Source organism: Lagenorhynchus albirostris, chromosome 20 (genome assembly GCF_949774975.1).
Source record: "Lagenorhynchus albirostris chromosome 20, mLagAlb1.1, whole genome shotgun sequence".
Classification (NCBI taxonomy): Eukaryota; Metazoa; Chordata; class Mammalia; order Artiodactyla; family Delphinidae; genus Lagenorhynchus; species Lagenorhynchus albirostris.
The window spans coordinates 17432057-17455119 of NC_083114.1; the positions used below are offsets into that span (position 1 = coordinate 17432057).

The window sequence follows — 23063 nt, forward strand, 5'->3', positions numbered from 1 at the left end:
TCCTCCCGCGGGTGCCGCAGGCTGGAGAGGGCTCCGCGGCCCGGGGCGGGGGCGGGGGCGCCGAGGGGCGGGCGGAGGGCGGGCCGGGGCGGGGCGCGTCCGCCCGGCTCCGGGAGGCGGTGCGGGCGGGCGCTGGCCGTGTCCGCCCGCCGGGAGCCGTGGGGCGCGCAGCCTTCCTGATGTGTCACCAGCACGTGGAGCCAGCTCGGGCTGCGCTGCGAGCGGGAGGAACTCCCCTAACTTTCGAGGGGTCTCGCCGCCCCACTCCTTTCCCCGCTGTGCCCGGCCCGTGCTCCTCGGGGAGGTGGCGGCAGCTGCCCCCAGGTCCAGGACGGGTTGAGCGAGGCCCCGGCCCCCGGCCCGGCGCACGCGGGGCGCCCGGGACGTCGGGGCGCCGGGTCCGGCTGGCGGCTGCTCCCCACGACCCCCGGCTGGGGCGCGGGCTCGGCGGCGCGGGAGGGCGAGGCCTGCGGTGCGAGCGGCCCGGCCGGCCCTGCGCCCGGCGGATCTGAGCGCAGGTAACCCAGGCGGCGCGGAGCTGGGCCTCGCGAGCGCGGCGTGGGATCGCGGCGAAGTTTCTCGGCGTGTAACTCTTGCGCTCGACCGGGGGGGTTGGAGGATGGGGGAAGGCTAGGTTCCCGTGCCTCCCCCACCCCAGCTCAGTGTCTCGGCCTGCACCCCGGCGGCCCGGACGCCGCCGCGCGCTAGGTGTCGTGTAACCCTTCGGGGGCTGGTCTCGGAGCCCTCGGGTCGAGGTCGGGCGAGCAGGATGCCGCCTTTGGGGGACGCCGCTTGGGGAAAACCCAGAATCTCGGATGAGCAGAGTGCCTGGAAAGCGGGCAGCCGGATCCAGTCCCAGGAAGCCCGTCGGGGCCGCAGCCCGAATCCGAGATGCGCGGGAGCTGAGAGCTGGGTCTTTGCGGGCGAGATGAGGGTGTCGGTTCAACTGGCCTACAAAGTCCCAGTTCTCGGCCCCCGGGACCGACGGCTCCTCCTCGCCCCTCACCGTTTTCTCCCGGGCGGGCGAGAGGTAGGCGCCCAGGCGGGGCAGGGACCCCGGCCGGGCCGCACCTCTCGGGGTCCACACTGGAGATGGGGTGGCAAGGCACGCTCGCCGCGGACTCTGTGCGGAGGTTCGAGGGATCCCTGGGCTTGGCAGGAGCAATGGGAACGCACTCGGAAATTCGAGTTGGTCACCGCTTGCGGTTCTTGTTCTCCGGGTGGAGCCGGATCCCCGCCGGGGCCGACCTGGAGGAAAGGGAGAGACGGAGCCCCTCTTCCTAACCGGTGGACCCTATTCGTCTACCAGGCCCTGCCCTGCTGCGCGTTCCAGAGCCGCAGCCATGAGCTTGGGAGTGGTGAGGACCGCCCGAGGTCTAGAGTTGTCCCTGGGAATATGGGCCGGGATGTGGAGGTTTTGCCCCTCTCCCTGCGCCCCACCACCATTTCTTTAAAGATGCATCTTTGTGGGTGTGTTCCTAATGGCTAGCCTTTTGTTCCCTGACATTTGCGGCATAATGCTGACCCACCCTGAGTCTCCTGAATGTTTTATGCTGAGATTCCCTTCTTAAACCATTTATTCAGTAACTTTGCTTCTACCTTCCTCCTGCAAAAGAAAAAACCCACACTAACCCCTGAAACCTCTGGTCTGCCTGGCGTTGGAACTTTTTACTTTTGTTTGTTTGTGTTGTGTTTTGGCTGTCTTGGCAGTGAGGTGACCTGAGCTGTGCGAAGGACCAGTCGACAAAATAGGGCACTTTGGGTCCCCTTCTTCCTGGCTTTGGAAAACAGGAGAGGTTTCTAGAAGCAGGGAGGAGGGAGAGGGAGAAACCAGCCCAGCCAGGTTGGCCCACCTCTCTCGAAGTTGTGGAAGCTTCTTCTAGAGGCTTCTCCAACTTCTGCGGGTCCGTGTAGAGGAGACCTCACAGGGTACCTACCACATCTGTGTCCCTGTTTTGGTGGCCGTGAGGGGGCGTGAATGGAGGGGAGCCCCATGGGCTGTGGGATCACCGAGGCAGGGTTGGGCCCGTGAGCCCAGGAGTGGGCATAGCCCCAAACTGCAGTTGGCCGGCATTTTTTCCGTGTGAGCTTTGTCCTGCTGGCTCTAACCAGTGGACTGTGCAGACGTCAGAACTGTGGGAGAGAAGAGTTTATTTGGCCAAGTATCTAAATGTACAGGCATCTTGATCAGTTCTGAGGCATAATCGTCTCGGAGTGGACTGGTGGGAGTTTCAGCTGGAGGCTTTGCCCTAATTAAGGAAAACGCTCTGTTCAGAGTACTGAGTCAGAGTACTGAGTTCTCCCTTTGAACCCATGCCTCTCCCGGCCTTGGGGATCAGTACCTTAAATTAAATGAAGTGGAAATCTCCAGAATATTGCGTGGTCATAAAACATCGGCAGGACTGGTCTGGAGCAGTGAGGTGCAGAAAAGCTTTGCAACCACCCTGGAGGGGACGAGGGGCAGAAATCACTGGGAATAAGGGAAAAGGAGCCGGGCAGCGCCCCAGGCCTCCCCTGGCCTGGCCCAGGTAGCGGCAGTTTTCCCTCAGGCTGTGCCCGGTTCTCAGGGGCTGCCCAGAGTTTTAGGGATTTTTAGGAAATGCCTCGGGGCTTCATTTCTTTGGGTGGGGGTGGGAGTGAATGGTTAGGCTTTTCCTTTGCAGGATGTAATGGAGTCGGCTATGCCGTGGGCTGGCCTGGCCTCCAGCAGCTGATTTGTGCTGTGATTTAGGCTGTGGTATTTAGGAATTGTGTTTTAGCTGCGAGCTTTTTGATTTCGCCGCCCCTTTTGAATCCTCATAATTCCTGAAGCAGATGCCTCCTCCCGCCCCCCACCCACCCCAACCCCAATCCATCCCTCTAAGCTGGGTACCTAGAAGCTTCGCGGGGGGGGGGGGGGGAGTGGCTTGAACGGCAGACTTGTTTGCCCTGGAGCCATCTTCAGAAAGCAGCTATATGCAAGGTGGGAAGCTGGTGGGAGCGTAGGATTTTAGCCAGACCCCCGGGGAGACGCCCGGAAGACTCGTGAAATCCAGCTGGACTCATGGTCCTACCTACTGGGAGGAAACGTGCATTCCCTTAACTCTTAAGTAAATTGCAACCTGGTGAATAATTAACCTTGCCCATTTCGCTTTTTTTCTTTTCTTTTTTTTTTTAGAAAAATAATATCCCAATCTGTGAAAGATTAGAGATCAATTTTTGTTCAGCACGATTGCATTGACAAAGGAGTACCGGGAAAAGCCGACCCTTTCCCCTCCACCCCCGAGTCCTAGCAACTCAGGAAATTCTGCTACTTAGAAATCCCTCCAGGGTTTCTCTGGTGGCAGTTGGGAGGAACGGCTTCTGAGCTGCCTCCCTAGGTTCCTCTGCCCAAAGCCAAGCTGTCTGAACCCTCAGCAACGGTCAGGATTCTGTCCCTTACTTTCTGTAGCGACAGCTTGGCCTTCACTCCTGCATGGAGTTGATTCTGCTGTCAGGCCAGTTTCGGGCTCTGCGCGGGATGGTAAATATTTGGCCTGTCTCAGTTCTTTTACACAAAAGAACAGCGCTCCTAACCTGGGACAAGTCCGAGGAAGAGTTGTCTCAGAAACAGGGGGTCCATCTGGGGTCCATGAAGGGTTTTTCTCGAAGTAGCCCAGTGTGAGCGCCATGAAGGCGGATTTGGGGTCCAGATGTGTTCAAGTTGGAGTCCTAGCTGCCACTTGCCGGCTGGGTGGCCTTTGACAGGTAACTTCTCTGTGCCCGCTTCTTCTCTTGTGGACAAGGGGTCTGAGACCCCTTGTAACGCTTTGGTGAGGCTTAAATGAAAACTGCAGGCACCGTGCCTGGAACACACCAGTAGACCTTCGACTGGCTGTCCTCATCTCCTCCGCCCTCTTATTTTCAATAAGCACGGGTGGGCCTTGGGCAAGTTATTTAACCCACTGGGAACAGAAGCTTTGTAATCCTAAAGCGGGATGATGCCTGGGAACCCCTTCCCCTGTCCGAGTCTATTGTCCACCATCCATGTGGCAGGGACCGTGCCAGGCTGGGGTTACAACTGTGGGTAAGATGGGCATGGCCCGTTGCTGCCCACTCCGATTTGTACCCCAGCTCTGAGCGCAGATGAAGGGTATTGTGAGTCCTCTTGTTATAGCTGAGGCTGCGACTCTGAGGGGAAAGGCTCCCCCAGGATCGCACAGCTGCCTCTGGAGCCGAAGGAGCAGGAAGCCTGGCCTTCTGGGTGCAGTAGGGCCTCCCGGGTAGGGTAGGAGCCAGCGAGCTGTGGAACAGGAGGTGGGCGGGTCTGGATTAGCCCCGTTGCTTCAAGGAACCCTGGGTGCGCAGAAGTGGCTACCTCGCACATCTGCTCTGCCATGCGTCCAGCCTGAAAGGTCCCAAGACTCCACGTTTCATGGAAGGTCCCCATGAAAGGCGAATTGCCACAGCTGCTCTTGGCCCGCTCACTCGTTGACCCAGCTGGCAAGACAAATGCACTCTAGTGGGACCAGTCAAGCAGGGTACGGAATCGAAGGGCTGGGGGAGGGAAAGGAAATACTTGGATATTACAAAAAGTAATATCTGCAGAGTAGTCACCATGGGAAAGAAAAATCAGGATTTCGTTGGACTTCCTTATCCTTTTGTATGGCTTAGTGATGTTTTTATTTTGCATTTCGAACTGGAGGTTGAGATGGACCATAATCTCTTCAGTGCTTTAGAGCCCGGGGCAGTGGGCAGGGTTTCCTGGGACGGAGCAGCAGGTGACCTCTCACCCACTGTGCAGCTCCCTCCCCCCTCCCTCCTCCCTCTGGCGCGCTCTGGGGAATTTTGAAATTGCCCTGTGGCCAGACCCGGTGTGTTTGCTGCCCAGGAGGACTGGGGAAGGAGGTGCTGTGTAGACCAACCATTGCCTGATTTTAATCTCAGCTCTGCCACTCTGGGCCTGAGAGACCCCTTCCCTGTCAGGTGGGCGGCTGGCCCAAATAGCGTGCACACCCCTTGTGGGCTTAACATCCTTCTAAGTTTCGGAGCCCCGAGGCGCAGAGGGGGGCACCGGGCTGGGACCCAGGCCTGGGGTTGGGAGGGGCAGGAGGGGTGGGGGAAGGACTCGGAGATGTGCAGCTGGGAAAGTTGGATGAGTCTGTGAGGACTTGGTGGTTCATTCTCATGAAACGCGCTTCCTCTCACTGGATTTCTGCCCTGGGGTGTGTGGGGTTCAAGGCAGAACGCTGGCTGCTTCTTGGTGACTGAGGCTTAAATTCGGGTTTTTCCATTCTCTGTCTCCTCGTCCACTGTAAGGTAGACCTCCTCCCGCACCCTTTTGAAAACAAGTCACTTGCGTTGCTATTTATATGCTGCTGGCTCCTGGCTTTCCAGGAGGCCGAAGGCTGGCGTTGGGGAAAGGGCGTCGGCTTTGCAGGCTCCCCCGTGGGTGGACTAGCTGGGTGACCTTGGACCCGTGACATGCCTTCTTGAGACTGTTTCCCCATCTGTGATGATACATGCCCACTGTGTAGTGTGATACAGGGGTCACATGAAAAGGCCAGTGTGAAATGCCGGGTGGTTTGGGGGGACGGCGGGGGAGTACATGGTACCTGTTGTTAAGCGACACCGTAGCTCACCCCAGGGCCTTTGGGGCCAGCGAAGAAAGCCCAGTGAGGTCAAGGAAGTGCACACCCTGAGCCTGGTGAGCCTGATTGCTGCCTTAACATCTGGGGAGAAAACACTGGAAGAAAAGCAGTATGGATGGGGCTAGAGGGGGGCGTTTCCTGTTTCTACGGGGAGGTATGCCCGGTACAACCTAAGAGGGGTGGCTGTGGGGCAAAGTCACCGACTCTTCCAGGAGTGGGTGGATTTCATCCCTTACTAGTGGGAGAGTCGGGATAACGTCCTCTTGAATCCTTTCCTCTGGAGCCTGCTGCGGTGAGCTTAACAACATGGGGGAAAAAAAGTTAAAAAAAAAAATGTGTCTTTGCTCTTGGAACCAAGAGGGCGATTAAACAGATACTTGGAACCAGGACTTGCATATAAGCAAATGTTGGTCTCCAGCTTGCCTGGCCAGACCACTGTATATCTGGGAAAAGTCAACCAGACCACTTGCTCCCAGCTGGTGAGTGTGGAGGGTTCTCCCGCCGCCCTGGGCTGCGTCTCTCTCCCTCTCCCCCTGCCCTGCCTCTCCTCCCATGTCTGGCAATAGCAGGCGTTCATTGTCGCCCAGGTCTGGGTGCATGCGAACCTTGGCCAAATCGCTGAATGTTAAAATATCACATTTCGACAATGGGCCTTTTTTGTAGAGCTGGGGATAGAGGGGGCAGTGTTGAGATGCTGGAAAACCACTTAAGCTTTGACAGTGGAAATGGGCAGGGTCCAGGATCCTGACTTCGAACACAAGGGGTGAAGGTGGAGCAGCGAGGGGCACTCCTTAAAATAGAAGTAGGGCCCCGAGAACCAGCTCCCCCTGTTTCCAGAGCCCGAGGTGGGGAGGGAGGGGGCTGCGGCCAGCCTACCCTGGCATCCTCCCTTTTGTCCTTTCGGTGAATTTTGTTGTAATGAGACAAGTCGTGACAAATATCCCATTGCCCTTTGGGCTGGGGAGCTATGAGGAGTCCTCCCTGGAAGCCCAGCCCAGTTCACTTGGGAGCCATAATTAGGCAAGAGAACAGTTCACGGGCCCTTGATTCAATAAAGACCCTTTTATGATGTTGGTTTTTCCCAGAAAAATAATACCACTTTGCCCCATTTATTGCATTTAGATGTGTAATCATATTAGGGCTCAGCAGCCCCGGGGACTGAAGTTACATAGTTGGGGTTTTCACCAAAGGCTGTTACCCAGGCTTCAGAGGGAAACAGTGTCCTCAGAGAGGGGAAAAAACAAAAAAAAAAGACAACAAGGAACATTTTTGAGGATTTTTCTCGCTTGGCATTTCAAGGACATTTTCTCCCATCAGGGTGAGAAGCGACCCAGTGAAAAAAAACAAAAACAAAAACAGAAAGTGAAACTAACTCGCCTGGCCAGTGTGGCCGCAGCCCAGCGTGCCCAGCATGGTCCCTCCCTTGTCGCTGACCGTATCTGGCAGTCAGATGGGTGGCACGTGCCCGGCGGAGGGCTGAGGGAAATGCCAGAGAGGATGCCTGTGGCCTCTGCACCGGGAGTCGTGGTGTCCCAGCACGTCTCCACCTCGATGGCAGGGCTGCAGGCGCTGGTGTGTGCAGGTGTCGTCTGCCTCGCCCAAGCCCCCCCTGTTGGGGCAGTCAGCCCTGACTAAATATAGTCCTGGAGGTCCCGGCGGCTTTCGGTTTGTTGGAAGGCTTTGCTTGGCCCCGCCCACGGCCCTCCCCCCCGGAGGCACCATCTTCCATGCATTTGCATATGGATGGCGCTCTCACCTGCAGGCCCCCTCTCCATGCAACCATCCCCTCTTACCTTCTAACCCCAGACCTTGTGTCAGGCAATGACTGAGAACGTCTCCCAGTCACTCACGGAGTAAAAATCCCACCTAGAAATCTGCCCAGGGCTGGGGTGTCGGTAGAGATCACCAGTGGTGTCCAGAACTTCTTTCCCAATTAGAGGTTTAGAAATCTCAGGCGATGAGGAAATTTCTGAGAGTCCATTCGTAGGTGTGCTCTATTAAGAAATAGGGTAGGACCTTTCATTAAAACTGTGTTGCATGAAAAAGGGGGAAAATCCATGTAACTCCAGGACATCTGATGACAGTTATTGCTGAAATAAGTATCTTTTCAGATATCATCCTTTAATGCAGAAGAACTGGTTCGTCTATTTATAGATATTGCATATTAAAATATTCTTTCAGTGTCACTACTATCAAGATGTGAGGTCTAGTTTTTTTTCAATCTTATACTTCAGACTTTTTGGAAAAAGTGCTATTGTTATATATTTATAACACATAAAATTGTTTTTCGGTTCCCCCGCACCCCCAAAAGGAATATATATAGAACACCTGAAACCGGCTTCTCTAATTAGTACATTTTTCTACTTAGCTGTTAGGAATTTGTGATGGGATCAGTTATTTTAGATTTCCAGTGAAACTTTGGCCACGGGGAGGTACACCAGGGGGAAAAAATCACTGGTTTTCAGTTTTGGCTACCCCTCACTCACCTGCTCCCCCCCGAAACACCTAATGTGCCTGCCCATCAGACAGCAACAGTGACAAGAAAACAGTTTTATTTTCCTTGTCCCAAGTTGATGGAGTTGGAAAAGTTACTCATTTATGTCAGCCTCTCTCTGCTCCTGCCAGTGGAGCAGGCAGATGAAGTTTGGGCTTAAATACTATTTTTTTTCCCCCCTACATTCTTCAGCAGTTATGTTAGTAGCTGTTCTTTGGAGAAAAAGTTCTGGTGATCTGAGTTCATTCAGTTCGTATTTTCTGTGTGCTTTGTGCGTGGTTTCTGTGCCTGGTGGCCTGGGGGTCGGTAGCCTGCAGGAGTTGGGACCTCCAACCAAGACCAAGAAGTGAAGTCTGGACCCAGCGTTTGCACTTTGTGACAGTTGCCGGTGCAAGCCCGTGATCATTGATTGACTGATTGATTGATCACTGCTCTGGGTCTCAGTTGCGGCAGGCACGCGGGATCTAGTTCCCTGACCAGGGATCGAACCCGAGCCCCCTGCGTTGGGAGCGTGCAGTCTTACCCACTGGACCACCAGGGAAGTCCCAAGCCCCGCAGTCCTTTATTCAAAATTCTGAACTCCAGAAAACTCTGAAAACCAAAAGCTGCGTTGATAGTGAATTTCCTGGGGAATCCTGACCCGAAATGAGACTATTAGAGTCTGTGTTTCTCTTGGGGAGAGTGACTCTTCATGGCTTTCACGGCAGAGACATTACTGTGCGTAATTCCGGGGGACGCCCTGTGGCATAGTATGTGGCCTGTGCGCCACGTTACCTGAAAAATTCTGAGCCGTGTAGGGGCTGAAGGTTTGGGGTATAAGGGGGCTCACCGTGGTATCCTCTGTACCCAGCCGGGTGCCTGGTGCCTCCTAGGTGCTGAGCGAATACTGATCAGAAGCAAGGGGCAGCCAGCTTTGTCCGTGAAGGCCAAAGAGTAAATATTTTAGCCTTTGAGGGCCGTGGGGCCTATGTTGCAACTCTTCTGCTCTGCTGTTGGAGTGTGAAAGCGGCCATAGATAATACATAAATGGGTGAGTGCCTGTGTTCTGATAAAACTGTAAGGATGGTGGGTGGGTGGGTCTGGCCTGTGGGCCCACAGTCGGCTGACTCCTATGAGGAAGATGAACGCATCCTAAACGTAGACCCTTCCCCATTCTGTTAGCCCTGCTGTCTGCAGGCCTGGTCTGCTTGTTTCCCTGCCCCAGTGGAGTCTCTTTACTAAAGAGATAAAGGCAGTGCCCACCCCTGGCATCGGCTCCTCCCATGTTCTGGACACATGGCCAAGAGGGAGGCGCTGCCCTCCCTGGACCGGCCTGGTTCGTGGGAGTGGGTTGTTTGTGTGGACGAACGCGTTTGGGCTGCGGTCTAGCCTTGCCGAAGGCACATCGCTCGGGCCTTCACCCACTGATGAGTTTTTTGGGGGCTGAGCCAACCTCGGGGCAGGCTGGCTGTCAGCGGCAGGCCAGGCAGGGCTGGAGTTTGTGGGGCGTGGCGGGAGCTGAGGGGGGGTGAGCGTGAGCGTTTAGGAGGTGTTCTCGGCCAAAGGATTTCTGGCAGAGGGACATGGGTGAACGTAAACCCAGGGGCTCTGATGGCTGAGTTTCAGGTCTCCTGGCTGTGTTCATCCCAGCCCTGGAGCGGCCAGCAAGGGTGGATGAGGCCAGCGAGTCCAAGAAGGCTTTCCACTGCGGTGGAGGCGCAAATCCAGCCGAGCCCTGTGGCTCCACCCCACGGTGGGCTGGCCCGGGGTGGGGTGGCTGGACAGAGGGCAGCACCTTGCCGAGCTCACGCCCCTAAGCTGAGCGCCCCCTAAGCTGAGCGCCGGGAGCAGCAGCGTCCCTAAGCCCGGCTTCTGCAGGCCCCCCCCCCCCCCCCCCCCCCGCCAGCCGCTGCTGCAGGCCCTGGCTGTGTCCAGCTGCTTCTCTGTAGCAGGGGCGCCCCCAGGACATTCTGGGACTGCTGCTCTCTGCTCAGCCACCTCCTTCCCTAGTCCGGGTGGAACCGCTGTATGGTTTTCTTTCGTAAGCAGACTCCGAACAAGGCTGATGTCTCTGGTCGTTGGCCTTTCTTTTCCTTCCCTCATGGTTTTGTGGGCTGCTGGCTATCTTAGGGACTCTGAGTTTAGAGTGCAGCCTCCTTGCTCTGCAGCTCCCTTGGAAGACTCGATGGCTTCTCAGCCCCCAGCAGAAGGGGGCAGCCCCAACGTCATCAGGGTGTGTTCAGCACAGGGCGAGGGCTTAGGGGGGCCCCGAGGAATGGCTCTAGGGACTGGTGTGTTTGGTGTTGGTTAGCTCTGCTGTCAGAGCCAGGCTCGGGTGGGTCCCCATCGCACACCTGGCACGGCCTGGGGGATCCTCTGGCCGCCGCCCGGGGCCAATCATCTTGTTATTGAGCTCTGGGGCCAGGCACTGCTTCTCATACTTGGGTGTCCTTGTGAACCACCCAGGGAGCCTGTTAGCAGCGCAGACTCCAGGGCCCCTCGGTTGACCTAGGGGTCCTGGGGTCAGCGTTGTTAATAAGTGCATGTGATGTTGGTGGTTCCAGGGCCGTGCTGCCGGTGGCCAATAGGTAAAGCAGCGTGATGAGTGTGGAGTCAGGGGGAGCAGGGAGAAAGAAGGGGCTCTAGCCCATGGAGGGGCTGCGGTCACCCAGAAAAGGTGAGCTGAGTCTTGAAACACAAAGCAGGGCAAAGTAATGATCGCTAACTCTGACGGAATGCTTGGTGCCAGGCACAGCTCTAAGCCTTTATGGGAATGGACTCATTTATTTTTCCATATGTCCCCTTTTTTGGATTTCCTTCCCATTTAGGTCACCACAGAGCATTGAGTAGAGTTCCCTGTGCTATACAGTAGGTTCTCATTAGTTATCTATTTTATACGTAGTAGGGTATGTATGTCAATCCCAATTCACACCACCGCCTGGGTATCCATACATTTGTTCTCTACATCTGTGTCTCTATTTCTGCTTTGCAAATAAGTCATCTGTACCATTTTTCTAGAGCCCACATATATGCGTTATTATACGATATTTGTTTTTCTGTTTCTGACTTACTCCACTCTGTATGACAGACTCTGGGTCCATCCACGTCTCTACAAATGACCCAGTTTCGTTCCTTTTTCTGGCTGAGTAATATTCCATTGTATCTATGTGCCACATCTTCTTTATCCAGGAATGGACTCATCTACTCCTCCCAGCAACCCCATGAAATAGGTAGTTACCATGATCTTGGAGCACAGAGGGGTTAAGGAGCTTGTCCAAGGTTCTTGGCTAGTCGGTGGTGAACTGGGTCTCACCTTCCTCCTGTTCCACTGCATTGGGGCTGGGGCACCCCAGGCAGCGAGACCCGCTCATGCAGAGGCTGTGCGGACCAGGGCTGGGGCTTCTTAGGAGGCGGTCATGTTGCTGAATGGTTCAGACGGCTCCGCTCGCAGTGTGTGGGGAGAGTTTGGGTTTTGCTGGTGGAGTATACGGCCATGGTCTTGGTTAGGGCAGAAGGTTGCAGCACGGTGACAGCTGCTGGAACATAGCTTTGAGGGGGCTGAGGCTGTAGTCGGGCAGCCGGGGTTCTGGGCACACGTGCTCTTTGTCTGAACAAGGCAGGACCCCGGGGTGTGGGGAGAGGGTGCAGCGTTAGTGCCCAGGGAGCAGCAAGGCCTGTGCCCTCACACTGGTCCCAGTTGCCGTCTGAGAAGGAAGAATTCTCCATGGTCTGAGTCCTTGGAGTCTCCCAGGGAGCCTGGCCCAGCTCTTGGGCTCTGAGGGCAAGGGGGAAACTGCTTGGAGAGGGGAGGACATTTTTGTTGGGAGCCGACCAACCGCTCTGTATGCTTCTTCAGTCCTCACGTCGCCCTGCAAAGGGGCTGCTGCTTCCTATTTACTGATGTGCAAGTGGAGGCACAGAGAAGCAAAGTAGGCAGGTAGCGGCACCAGGTGTGTCTCCTGTGGGATGCGCTTTTCACTGCAGCGGGTCCCCCTTCTTCTGAGAGGCCACATGTCCTGCACACACGGCAGGACTGGTGACCAGGCCCCTCCCTGAGGAGTGGGTGCAGTGGCAGGCTGGGTGGGGCAGGCTCCCAGCAGCCAGCTGGGTAGATTCCAGCTGAGCTGGGGCCCTGGGTGGGATGGCCTCGCTTCAGGGGACGGTTACCGGCTGATGGGTGGCATTCTGAGGAGTCAAAGGCCCAGGGTCTTGTGGGAGTGGCCTGCTGGGGCCTTCCTGGTCGGGGCGCCCTGATGCTCGGAGCTGAGCCTCTGCCGCCCTGGAGGCTCACCTGAGTCTGGGGGCACGAGGGATCCCTCATAAAGGAGGACCTTAAACCAAGCTCTGATTCCAGAGCCCCTTTCTTCCTCCTGTAAGAAAAAAAAATCAGCCACCGGCCCCTCCTGTTTTTTCTCGCTGGCCGCTTTCTGGCCATCCCCTCACCCTACCCCCAGTCTCTTCCAGCAGAGCGGGCAGCTCGCTGATTTGAACCTGAACGCCATCGGGACAAACCAGAAGCCCGCACTGCCCTTTGCCCATGACAGGCTGTTTGCGGGCAGGGGGTGGGGAGTCTCTACTATTCCTGTGTCACGACAGCCTGTGACCGTCACTCAGCCTCTCGAGCTCAGTACCTGCAAGACGGGTCCACGCCCTGCACGTGAAGACGAGGGCCAGATGGCCCTTCCTCCGGGTCTTCCTGCTTTGCCTAGTTCTTGGGGCCCCTCGCCACTTGGGATTCCACCAGGATTCTAGCCCCAGGCTCCCTGCGGGCAGAAGGCACGGGGTTCTGAGTTGGAACAGAGGCTGGTCACTCCTGGGCATGCCTCGGGGTACGGGGCGGGGTGGGGGGCAGTGAATCCGGCCACATTCCAGGCGGAGCATTGGAGAGAATCACGCCACCGTGGAGACCTGCCACAGAGCTTCCCGTGGGCTACCATCTCCTCCTTGGCTCACCTGGGCCAGCCAGTCGACTCCTTACTCACCTGGAGAGTGCTCAAGGACAGCAAGAAAAATGAGGGACTTTCAGGGGCAGCTGTGTTTTCTGACTCAGTCATAATGCCCCTAAAAATCCTTATTGTTCTTGCAGTGTGCATCAGGCAGTGGCCCCAGCCCACCCGGCTGCTCCTGGGGTTCGACTGGCGTGTCCTCCCCCATCGTCCTGAAATGAGAGTGAAGGGGAACTTACTGATTATTAAAACATTTTGTTGGTCGGTGCATCGATTTGCATGTACTCTTATAATTTCTTCTTTGGGGAGGCCCGGGCCTCGAGACATTCCTGTGCCGATCGGAGCCCAGGAGAATGCAGGGTCTCCCCGGTTTGTGTGCGGGGAGGGTTCCGTAGAGCCCAGCTGCACGTGTCCAGCCCAAGGAAGGGTAGCTTCGGGGTCAGCTGTGTCCAGGGCAACACTGGGTTTTAAAACGGAAGGAGCCTCGGTCCACGCGCTGAGACCCAGTGAGCTGGCCGTTCTGCAGAGCCGCCTGCAGGGGATCGAGGTCTTCCCCCCCAGCTGTGACCCTAGAGGCTGCTTTCTCTCGCCCAGGTGGTCTCTACTCCTCTCTCACCTCCTGGGTTTCCACCATGCTCAGCAGGTGCCCCACCCACAGATACTCCTGCTGAGACAAGGCTTTTATGGGTGGAGGTGTGGGGGTCCCATGGGACTGTCAAGCCGAAATACCAATTGGTGACACGCCCCCCCTTAACACCATCCCGCATGTCACCAGATCCCACAACATCGTCCTCTCTGGCAGAGGCTGGACAGGTGGCCAGCCTGTGGATGGGCGGACGGGGAGGTGGACAGGCAGTAAGGACGGTACCTGCTCCCGTGGTCCACCCTGGGTCCTGTCAGCCTCCCAGTCAGCAGAGGAAGGTCATCCTCGAGGTATTTCTAAGGTTTCCCCCCAGGTGCCAACGCAAAAGCTCTTGTCACGCGAGAAGATGGCCGTTGGTGGGACCCTGACGGCCACGATCCTCCCTCCTTGGCCAGCCGAGCCCCCTGCTCCTTGGGCTCCTGCGGTCCCCACTGTGCCGCCATCCCAGCTCCCAGAGACAGTGTTTAAGGGGCCGAGTTTGCTCAGCATTCTTCTGCCCAGGGGAAGGGACGGCTCCAAGGTAAAGGTCAGTACGGGATAGGGGGGATGAGGGCAGGGGGAGTGATGTTTATTCCTTCTTGGTAAAACATGGGCGGGGCTCTCGTGAAATGAGCTGCTCACATCCCACAGTGGACACCCGGGCGATAGAACATATCCCATCCTCTCTCACAGCTAAGCATTTGCTAACCTGAAATCAGTTGTCCCTCCCTGAGGCCCGTCTGCCCAGCTCTTCTATCCCCGCAAACCTCCTTGTTCCTGAGCGTGTTCCTCATTCTTTACCCCAAAACATCTGCAAAAAAAAAAAAAAAAGATAGTGCATAAGAAATAAAACTGATTACTGGAGAGCATTTCAAAAACCCAGAAGGATGAAGAAGGTTTATAGATACCCATACCTAGAGATCATGTCTGCTAATGAAATAGATCCTTCCAGCATTTTTTTTTCTCTTTGCATGTATACCCTCACCCACTTAGCAGGATTTGGGGCTTCCAAAAGTGGTGAAGCTCGTAACCCATCTGAGCGATGGCCCTGGGCCCTTGGGAGGCAGAAAGTCTCTGATTTTCTTTTTGCCAAGTGGGCCAGGGTGCGCCAAAACTTACCTCCAGCTAGCAAGCTCGTTGGGAGGTATTGGGGCCGCACTCGGTCTCTAAACCGAGACTGGTGAAGTTGCTGGGGAGGATGCTAGAACTGTGGGCTCTGGGACTTGCCTGGCCGGTGCAGTGGTTAGGACTCCATGCTTCCTCTGCGGTGGGGGCACGGGTTCAGTCCCTGGTCAGGGAAATAAGATCCCACAAGCTGCTCGGCCAGACAGCAGCAACACAGAAACGTGGGCTGTGCCCTGATTGCGTTCTAAGTGGGCTGCTCTTTGCTTCCTGACTCCCGGCACACGGAAGAATCACTTAACGTTAAAAAAAAATTCAGGACTTCCCTGGTGGCGCAGTGGTTAAAAATCCGCCTGCCCATGCAGGGGACACGGGTTCGAGCCCTGGTCTGGGAAAATCCCACATGCCGTGGAGCAGCTAAGCCCACGCGCCTAGAGCCCGTGCTCCACAACAAGAGAAGCCACCGCGGTGAGAAGCCCGAGCACCACAACGCAGTAGCCCCCGGTCGCCGCCACTAAAAGTCCACGTGCGGCAACGAAGACCCAACACAGCCCAAGATAAATATATAAATGAACTTATAAAAAAAAAATTCAGTGCCCCCCCGCTCCCCCAGGAGCAATTGGATCTGAATTGCTGGGTGTGGGGAGGGACCCAGGCCTCGGTACCTTTTGTTTTTCTTCTGTTCCTCGGGTTATTCTGTTAAGCGGCCAGAGAACTGTCCAGGTCCATACCCACCAGTTAGTGACGGAAGAGATTTCCTCCAGCTCTGCCTTCAGAGCCTGTTGGAGGAGATGGGACCATCTGCAGCTGGCAGGCTTTCACTTCCATTACGTTCTCTGCTGCTCAGTCACCTTTTGATCCTCATTTTACAGATGGAGGACCGAGGCTAAGGAGATCAGGAGACTTCCTGAAGGACACACGTCTAGGATGCAGCAGAGCTGGGGTGTAGGTCTGCAGCTTCTGACTCCCAAGGCTAGTGCTCTTTCTAAAGTTGCCATTTATAATTAGCATATTTAGTTATAACAAGATACGGTCATCACAGTGTCCTGAACTGGGTGGGTGCCCCTGTCCCACTGGGAGGCTGGGTGGTCGTCCCTTCGTCTCCCTGATGCTGAGTATGTACATGGCCAGCCTGGACCCACGGCCCGCCCCCATCAGCCTGCCATGCCAATCCCAGCTCTGGGCAGGGCAGGGTTTAGCCCCTTTTGCAGAACACGCAAGAGGTGTGGCTCAGGTCACACAGCTGGTGGGTGGCACAGGCCTAGCGGTCCCTGCTCCTTACGTGGACAGAGGCATCCAGGAAGCAGCACAGCCCGCATGGGGCTTTGCTCGTCGGGGCCCTGCTCTGAGCTGGCGGCCCTCAGGGTCAGGTCCCCTGCTGGGGGTGCCTCCCTCATTCCTGCAGAGCTGGACTCCCAGGGCCTGGGCAGGCTGCCAGTGCAGGGAACTAGCAGGCAGGCACACTGTTGGCTCTAGAAAGTGTCACTGTTCCTGGGCCGGTCCGCAGGGCTGGAGGGCCTGGACATGACAGCAGAGACAGGAGCTGGGAGCTGAGAATGCCCCTCTCCCAGGGCCCAGCAGCTCTGGGCCTGGCCCACGGGCTTCCTTTGGCAGGGAGGGCCTGAGCTCTGTCCACACCACCTTCCCTTGCTGGGCCTGAGCTCTCACCTTGCTCCCCACCAGCTCTTTGCGGCCGAGTACACGCTCTTGGCAATGACGTCCATTTAACCTGCTCTGCAGAAGACAGGACGGTTGGGCAGGCAGACTCGGCCAGCAGCTCGGTGGGAGATGGGGTGAGGGCCCTAGGCTCGGGCTTCTCTGCCCATATTCTTTGGGGAGCTGGCCCTAAGCTACCTTGCTTACCTGGGTCAGAAATAACCTCAGCTCAACTGAAAGCCTAGAGCTTTCAGTCAGGATGAGGGCAGAGCTTTGAGTTCCTGGAGTTGGTGGGCGTTTGCCCAGGAGCCAGGTCAGGGGCAGCCACTTAGCCGGGGTCTTGGGTAAAGCCCCCTCCCCTCCAAGCCTGTTGCCTTGTTTGTTTAATGGACATAATAGTGCCCTGTAGGCGTATGTCCACTTTCTAGGCATATTCTGAACAGGTAGGATGTTGTGGCTCCCTGTCCCTCCCCTTCCAGGAGGCCACTTCATCAGGGAAGCCGGGGAGGTGTCTGACGTGGAGAACATGCTCATTCCATGCTGGTTGCAGTGCATTGCAGTGCTCAGGAAGTGAGTGTAGGTCTCCAGGCGTTGGACAGTGTCTTCTGTCCGTGATCTCTACAAAGATGACCTTTTCTTCAGTCCTCTCTCTGGCCCTCCTGCCCTGTTAGGATGGTGGTTCTGGACTGAGAAGCTGTCCTCCTTGCCCCTTTGCCCTGTGTGCCTCTCTGGTCTGGCCCCGCCGAGGCCCAGGGAGCCATCCTTCCCCTCCTTGGGGTTCATCTTACAAGTCCGGATGCCATCAGCTCCAAGGAGTTCCCTCTGGGCCAGAGCTCCTCCCTCCTCCGCCAGCCTCCTTGGGGTGCAGACAGACAGCCCAGCACAGGCCGGAAGGGCTTTCTGTTTGCCTTGGCTGGTGGGGAAGAGATTAGCTGCTCGCTTTCTGTTTTGACTGTTGTATCTAACCAACACAGAGCCTGTGACATCGCGGAAAAGCAGCCTTGGGTCTTGAATGAGTTTGGGGCCTGTCCCTGATGGCCTGGCCCCTGCAGAGATGTCTGGAGGTAGGAATGGGTGATAACACCGCCCCCTGGGTACGGAGAGATGTGATAACCACCTGTCCGCTTTCCCGACCCAAGGTCCACAGCCCTTTCTTCTTTGTTTCCTTCAGGGGATGACTTCTCCCCACCTCCTGGGATTCACATGGGGCCACTCCCCATCCACTGGCTTTAGAGGCAGGCGTGTGTCCCAAGCTGGACACTGAGACTCCGTCTTGGGACGTTTGCAGCAACTATGGGAAAAGAGGCATTCACTTTTCATGGGAGTTGCCACGTTGATGGAACTCCTGCTCTCCACTTGAGGACGGAGCCAAGTGGTAGAGAAAGTATGCTGTCCCCAGACCTCAGTAAGCCCCTGGATCCAGCCATGCCTGAAGCTAACACACCTCTGGACTAACCTGATTATATGAGCCAACGAATGCATTTCTTTTTTTCTAAAACTATCCTGAGTTGGATTTCCGTCATAGAAAGGGTCCTAATAAAGCTATGTTTTTCTTTGGTCTCACTGAAGAAATCAACTTTGAGGTATCCACCCACTTTAAGTGTCTAATTCATAAGTTTTTTCAAACGTGTACAGCCTTGTAACTACCACCACAGTCGAGCTGTGGAACATTTCAAGTTCCCTCATTCCCCCTTATGGTCAGTTCTCCTGACCCCAGGCAACCACTGACCTGCCTTTGTCCTAGAGCTTCGTTCAGTCTCCTCTCTGGTCAGGTCCCTGGAGGTCAGATGCTCATGTTGTGGGTCAATGTGGGTCATTTCCCTTGGGACTCAGAGTCACCCCTGGGTCCAAATGCGCTGAAGCCAGAGGCACCTCTGGGTCCCACAGTTCTGTGGTCCAGTACATCCTTTGCTTCATTTGAGCCAGCTTGCCACAGAAGGAGTCCTGGCTAATACAGCTCAGCCAGGACCGCACCCTTCGGTGAAGCTCCCCTCAAGGACCACCCCCCCCCCCCGCCCCGCAGGCAAATTCAACCATCGGTCCAGCTCACCTCCTGCTGGCCAGACACTAGTAAGTGCTTTACATGCATTATCTCAAGTCCTCTCAGCAACCCTAGGGGAGGTACTGTTATCCCCTTACTGGGATGTGGGTCTCGTGTGCCTCTACAGCTCCTCTGTCCACCAGACTCCTGGCTGCTTGCTCTGCCTCAGCTATGGCTGTCTCACAAGTGAAACTGACCGCTCCCAGACCACATCCCAGGGTAAGGGGGCTGGCTCCCCAGTGGCTGCCAGAGGGGCTGGAGGATGCGAGCCTTACACTGGGAGGGAGGGATGAACTTGGAGCGGTAGTGTAAGCAGTTTTGGGCGGGAAAGAGCTCTCTGCAGGAGGCCCTTTTGTCTTGCCAGTAACCTAACAACACACCTTTCAGATCTTTTTTTTTTTAACATCTTTATTGGAGTATAATTGCTTTATAATGGTGTGTTAGTTTCTGCTTTATAACAAAGTGAATCAGTTATACATATATACATATGTTCCCATATCTCTTCCCTCTTGTGTCTCCAACCCTCCCTATCCCACCCACCCCTCTAGGTGGTCACAAAGCACCGAGCTGATCTCCCTGTGCTATGCGGCTGCTTCCCACTAGCTATCTATTTTACATTTGGTAGTGTATATATGTCCATGCCACTCTCTCACTTTGGCCCAGCTTACCCTTCCCCCTCCCCGTATCCTCAAGTCCATGCTCTAGTAGGTCTGTGTCTTTATTCCCGTCTTACCCCTAGGTTCTTCATGACTGTTTTTTTCTTAGCTTCCATATATATGTGTTAGCATACGATACTTGTTTTTCTCTTTCTGACTTACTTCACTCTGTATGACAGACTCTAGGCTTTGATCACACAAAACCTTGCCTAACTTTCTGGTTCTTTCTGTAGATCAAAGAAGTAGAAATGAAGGATAAGTAATTAATAGATGACCAGATCTCTTTCCCAGCTTCCCCTGCAGTAATCCCACGAGCAAACTGTGTGAACAAGATAGCGTCTAAAGAAAAATCACGAGAGGTCGACAAGCCTGCACACCGTGCGGGATGGTGACGACTCTGACCCCCATCTCAATGATGAACTGAGATTACTTCCCTCTTTCCCCTTAAAAACTTCTATGGCCGAGCAGAGTCTTTCTTTGGGGGGACACTGGTCCCCCGTCTCCCCAGATTGCCGGCATTCTGATTAAAAGCAACTTTCCTTTCTACCAACAACTGCTTCTCGGGTGTTGATTTCTCAGCAGCGAGCAGCCAGACCTGAGTTCGGTAACAGTAGGAGGTGAGATGAGGATAAATTCCTTCATCCTCTGTCCCTTGGACCACTTGAGGCACATTTCCCACCTGTGGTTTGTTGTACAGCAGTGTGGTTATACATCCCCTTGCATTGCTTCCCATTCTTCCCGACCTCCTTTTCTCTTTTCCCTCACTTTTGCCACTGGAACTCCACTTCCGAGTTCAAGTATCAGCACTTAATCCCTCGGCAAGGGCCGCGCTTTCTAGGGAACTCTGTAGCCTGGCTCCTGGGACTGCACTACACGGCCTCAGTGAATGTTGAACAAGAGAACAGATGCACGACATGTCACGGCCATGGGGTTGGGGACTGGATGGGGGGCAAGCATGGTGCCAGACTCATCACAGATTATTCTCCTTTCTCTCTCCCCTTCCATTCACTAGGTGTAATCAGCCAGATCGTCTCTGACTCCATGCTGTTATGTCAGAGGCTGTGGCCTCCCCCGGTAACCTGTCCCTACGGGGCAAATTGAGGCTGTCCCCCATCCCACCCCATTCCCACACCTGCCACCAGACCCAGGCCAACCAGCACATCTCAGTATTGACCACAAATATTGGCTCAGGCCTGGGCATAACACCTAAGTCAAACCGGTCCCTGCAACAGTGCCCTGAAATGTCTGGAATAAGGAAAGAGATGCTTGCTGTTTGCTGAGATCCTTAGCCTGGAGCTATTTTTACAATTGAGGCTATTTTTACTGTTTGGACATTTGAGAAGGAGGTTAGTGCAGTGACGGCGGAAGAAAGCAAAGCCGAGAGGTGGAGCAGGACACAGACACCTGGTGTCGCCCTTGGAGTTCTGGGATCCACCATGCCAGCAGCTAGGTAACCCCTGGTATTTTTAGAAATTAATACATGCACAAAAAGTTTGGTTGCTTAAGCCAGTTCAAGTTGTGTTTCTGTTACTTAAAACTGAAATGGTCTTGACTGATAACCATAGGTTCTTTATAAACGATCGCTGCTGTTATTGCAACTAATATTATTACAAACACACTCCCAGGAGGATGCAGTCTTGGGGATGCGTAGGCCACGTTCCCCCAGGGGCCACTGCTGCTCTCCATACGTTATACTACCCTAGATATCAGCTCCCCAGGGCGGGGGATTCATGTTCGCTGCTGATGTACCCCAGGTGCCTGGTGTCTGCACAGGGTAGGTGATTAATAGACATCCACTAAGTGAAAAAATGAAGTTGGTCCATTGCCACCTGGCTCCCCGGCCCAGGTTTACGTTTTGCCCTCTCTGCTTGTCCTTGGCTGACATCTGAACCCACTGGGGTGTCTGCCAGGAGTCTGTCTTACAAACTAATCTCTTGTTTTCACAGTGTCCTTTCTAGGGCCTCATTCATCCCTTTCTTCATTCATATATACAGTTTAAAATATCTTAATTCGAAGTGTACATTATGGGCCCACTGTCTTAAACCAGTCACAAAAATTAACTCAAAGTGAATTGAACACTTAAATGTAAGACTGGAAACCATAAAACTCTTAGAAGAAAACATAGGAAAAAAGCTCCTTGACGTGGGTCTCGGCAGTTATGTTTTTGGATATGACACCTAAAGCACAAGCAACAAAATAAAAAATAAACAGCTGGGACGACATCTAACTAAAAAGCTTCTCACGGCAAAAGATCAATAAAGTGAAACCTATGAAATGGGAAAAAATATTTGCAAACCATATATCTGATAAGGGTTTAATATCCAAAATATATAAAGAGCTCCTACAACTCAATGGCAAAATAGTAATAATGATGATGGTGATGATGATAATACAATTCAAAAACAGGCAAAGGACCTGAATAAACATTTTTCAAAGAAGATAGATGAGTGGCCAACAGGTACATGAAACGATGTTCAAAATCACTAATCATTAGGGAAATGAAAATCAAAACCACAATGTCACCTCACACCTGTTAGAATGACTATCATCCAAAGACAAGAGAGAACAAATGCTGGCAAGGATGTGGAGAAAGGGAACCCTTGTGCACTGTTGGTGAGAATGTAAATTGGTGCAGCTATTATGGAAAACTGGAGATTCCTCAAGAAAATTAAAGACAGAACTACCGTATGATCCAGCAATTCCACTTCTGGGAATATATCTGAAGGAAATGAAAACACTATGTCAAAGAGAAACCTTTATACCCATGTTCAGAGCAGCATTATTTACAACAGCCAAGACATGCAAACAACCTAAGCGTCCATTGACAGACGAATGAATAAAGATGTTGTGGTATACACACACACACACACACACACACACACACAAACGTACATGCATGCAATGAAATAGTATTCAGCCATAAAGAGGGAAATCCTGCCATTTTGACAACATGAGTAGACCTTGAGGGCAATATGCTAGGTGAAATAGGTCAGGCAGAAAGACAAATACTCTATGATACCACTTATATGTGCAATCTAAAACAAAATAAAAATAAACAAAAAGCCAAACTCAGAGAAAAAAAAGATGAGATTTGTTACCAGAGGTGGGGGTAGGGGGTGGGTGGGAGCTGAGGGGAGGAGGAATTGGATGAAGCCAGTCCAAAGTACAAACTTCCAATTATAAGACAAATAAGAACTAGGGATGTAATATACAACATGATGGCTATAGCTAACACTGCTGTATGGTATATTTGAAAGTTGTTAAGAGAGCAGATCCTTAACACAATATTGTAAATCAACTGTACTTCAACTTTAAAAATAATAATAATAAAAGATTAGATCCTAAGAGTCACAAGGAAGAAAAACATTGTTATTTTTTTCTTTTTATTGTACCTATGTAAGATGACAGAGGGACTTCCCTGGTGGTCCGATTGTTAGGACTCTGTGTTTCCACTGCAGGGGGCACGGGTTCGATCCCTGGTCAGGGAACTAAGGTCTCGCATGTCGAGGGAACCAGGGAAAGATGCAAAATGAACAATGCTTTGCCGGCCTTCGGGGAGCTTCTACTGGGGTTGTATGTTGACAATTTGGTACATTTAAGTTATTTTAGGCATTTGGATAATCTTCTGGTATTCTTCTGCAGACCAGATAATAAAACCACGCTAAAGAGTGGATTTTGGTTTTAAGCTAAGTTGGAACTAACCCGATTAGCTATCTTCAAAGAAAAGTCGACAACTTCCCTACCCTCTCCTCTGCCAGTTCACACCCCACCTCGGTAAACTCTTTAAGTTTTTTACATTGTTCCTGTTATTCACATTCACATCCTCTTCTGCTCCACAATCAAGCCTTTACTGCTTTGTCCACAGGTTGACTCAAAAGATTAAAAGCCTTGGAATAGCATTTACAGGACTGTAATTGTTAAATATCCATTTACTGTAA

General features: G+C 53.8%; 2 long non-coding RNA genes across 2 annotated transcripts; one reads left to right on the forward strand and one right to left on the reverse strand.

The window, feature by feature from the left end:
- Nucleotides 1-10815: 10815 nt before the first annotated feature.
- LOC132511960 (uncharacterized) lies at nucleotides 10816-12985 on the reverse strand. Its single transcript, XR_009537788.1, has 2 exons — nucleotides 12714-12985; nucleotides 10816-12452 (listed from the first exon to the last, which is right to left on the reverse strand). It is a non-coding gene; the product is annotated as an uncharacterized LOC132511960 (long non-coding RNA).
- Nucleotides 12986-15751: 2766 nt separating this feature from the next.
- LOC132511959 (uncharacterized) lies at nucleotides 15752-19666 on the forward strand. Its single transcript, XR_009537787.1, has 3 exons — nucleotides 15752-17492; nucleotides 17600-18498; nucleotides 19359-19666. It is a non-coding gene; the product is annotated as an uncharacterized LOC132511959 (long non-coding RNA).
- The last annotated feature ends 3397 nt before the right edge of the window (nucleotides 19667-23063 follow it).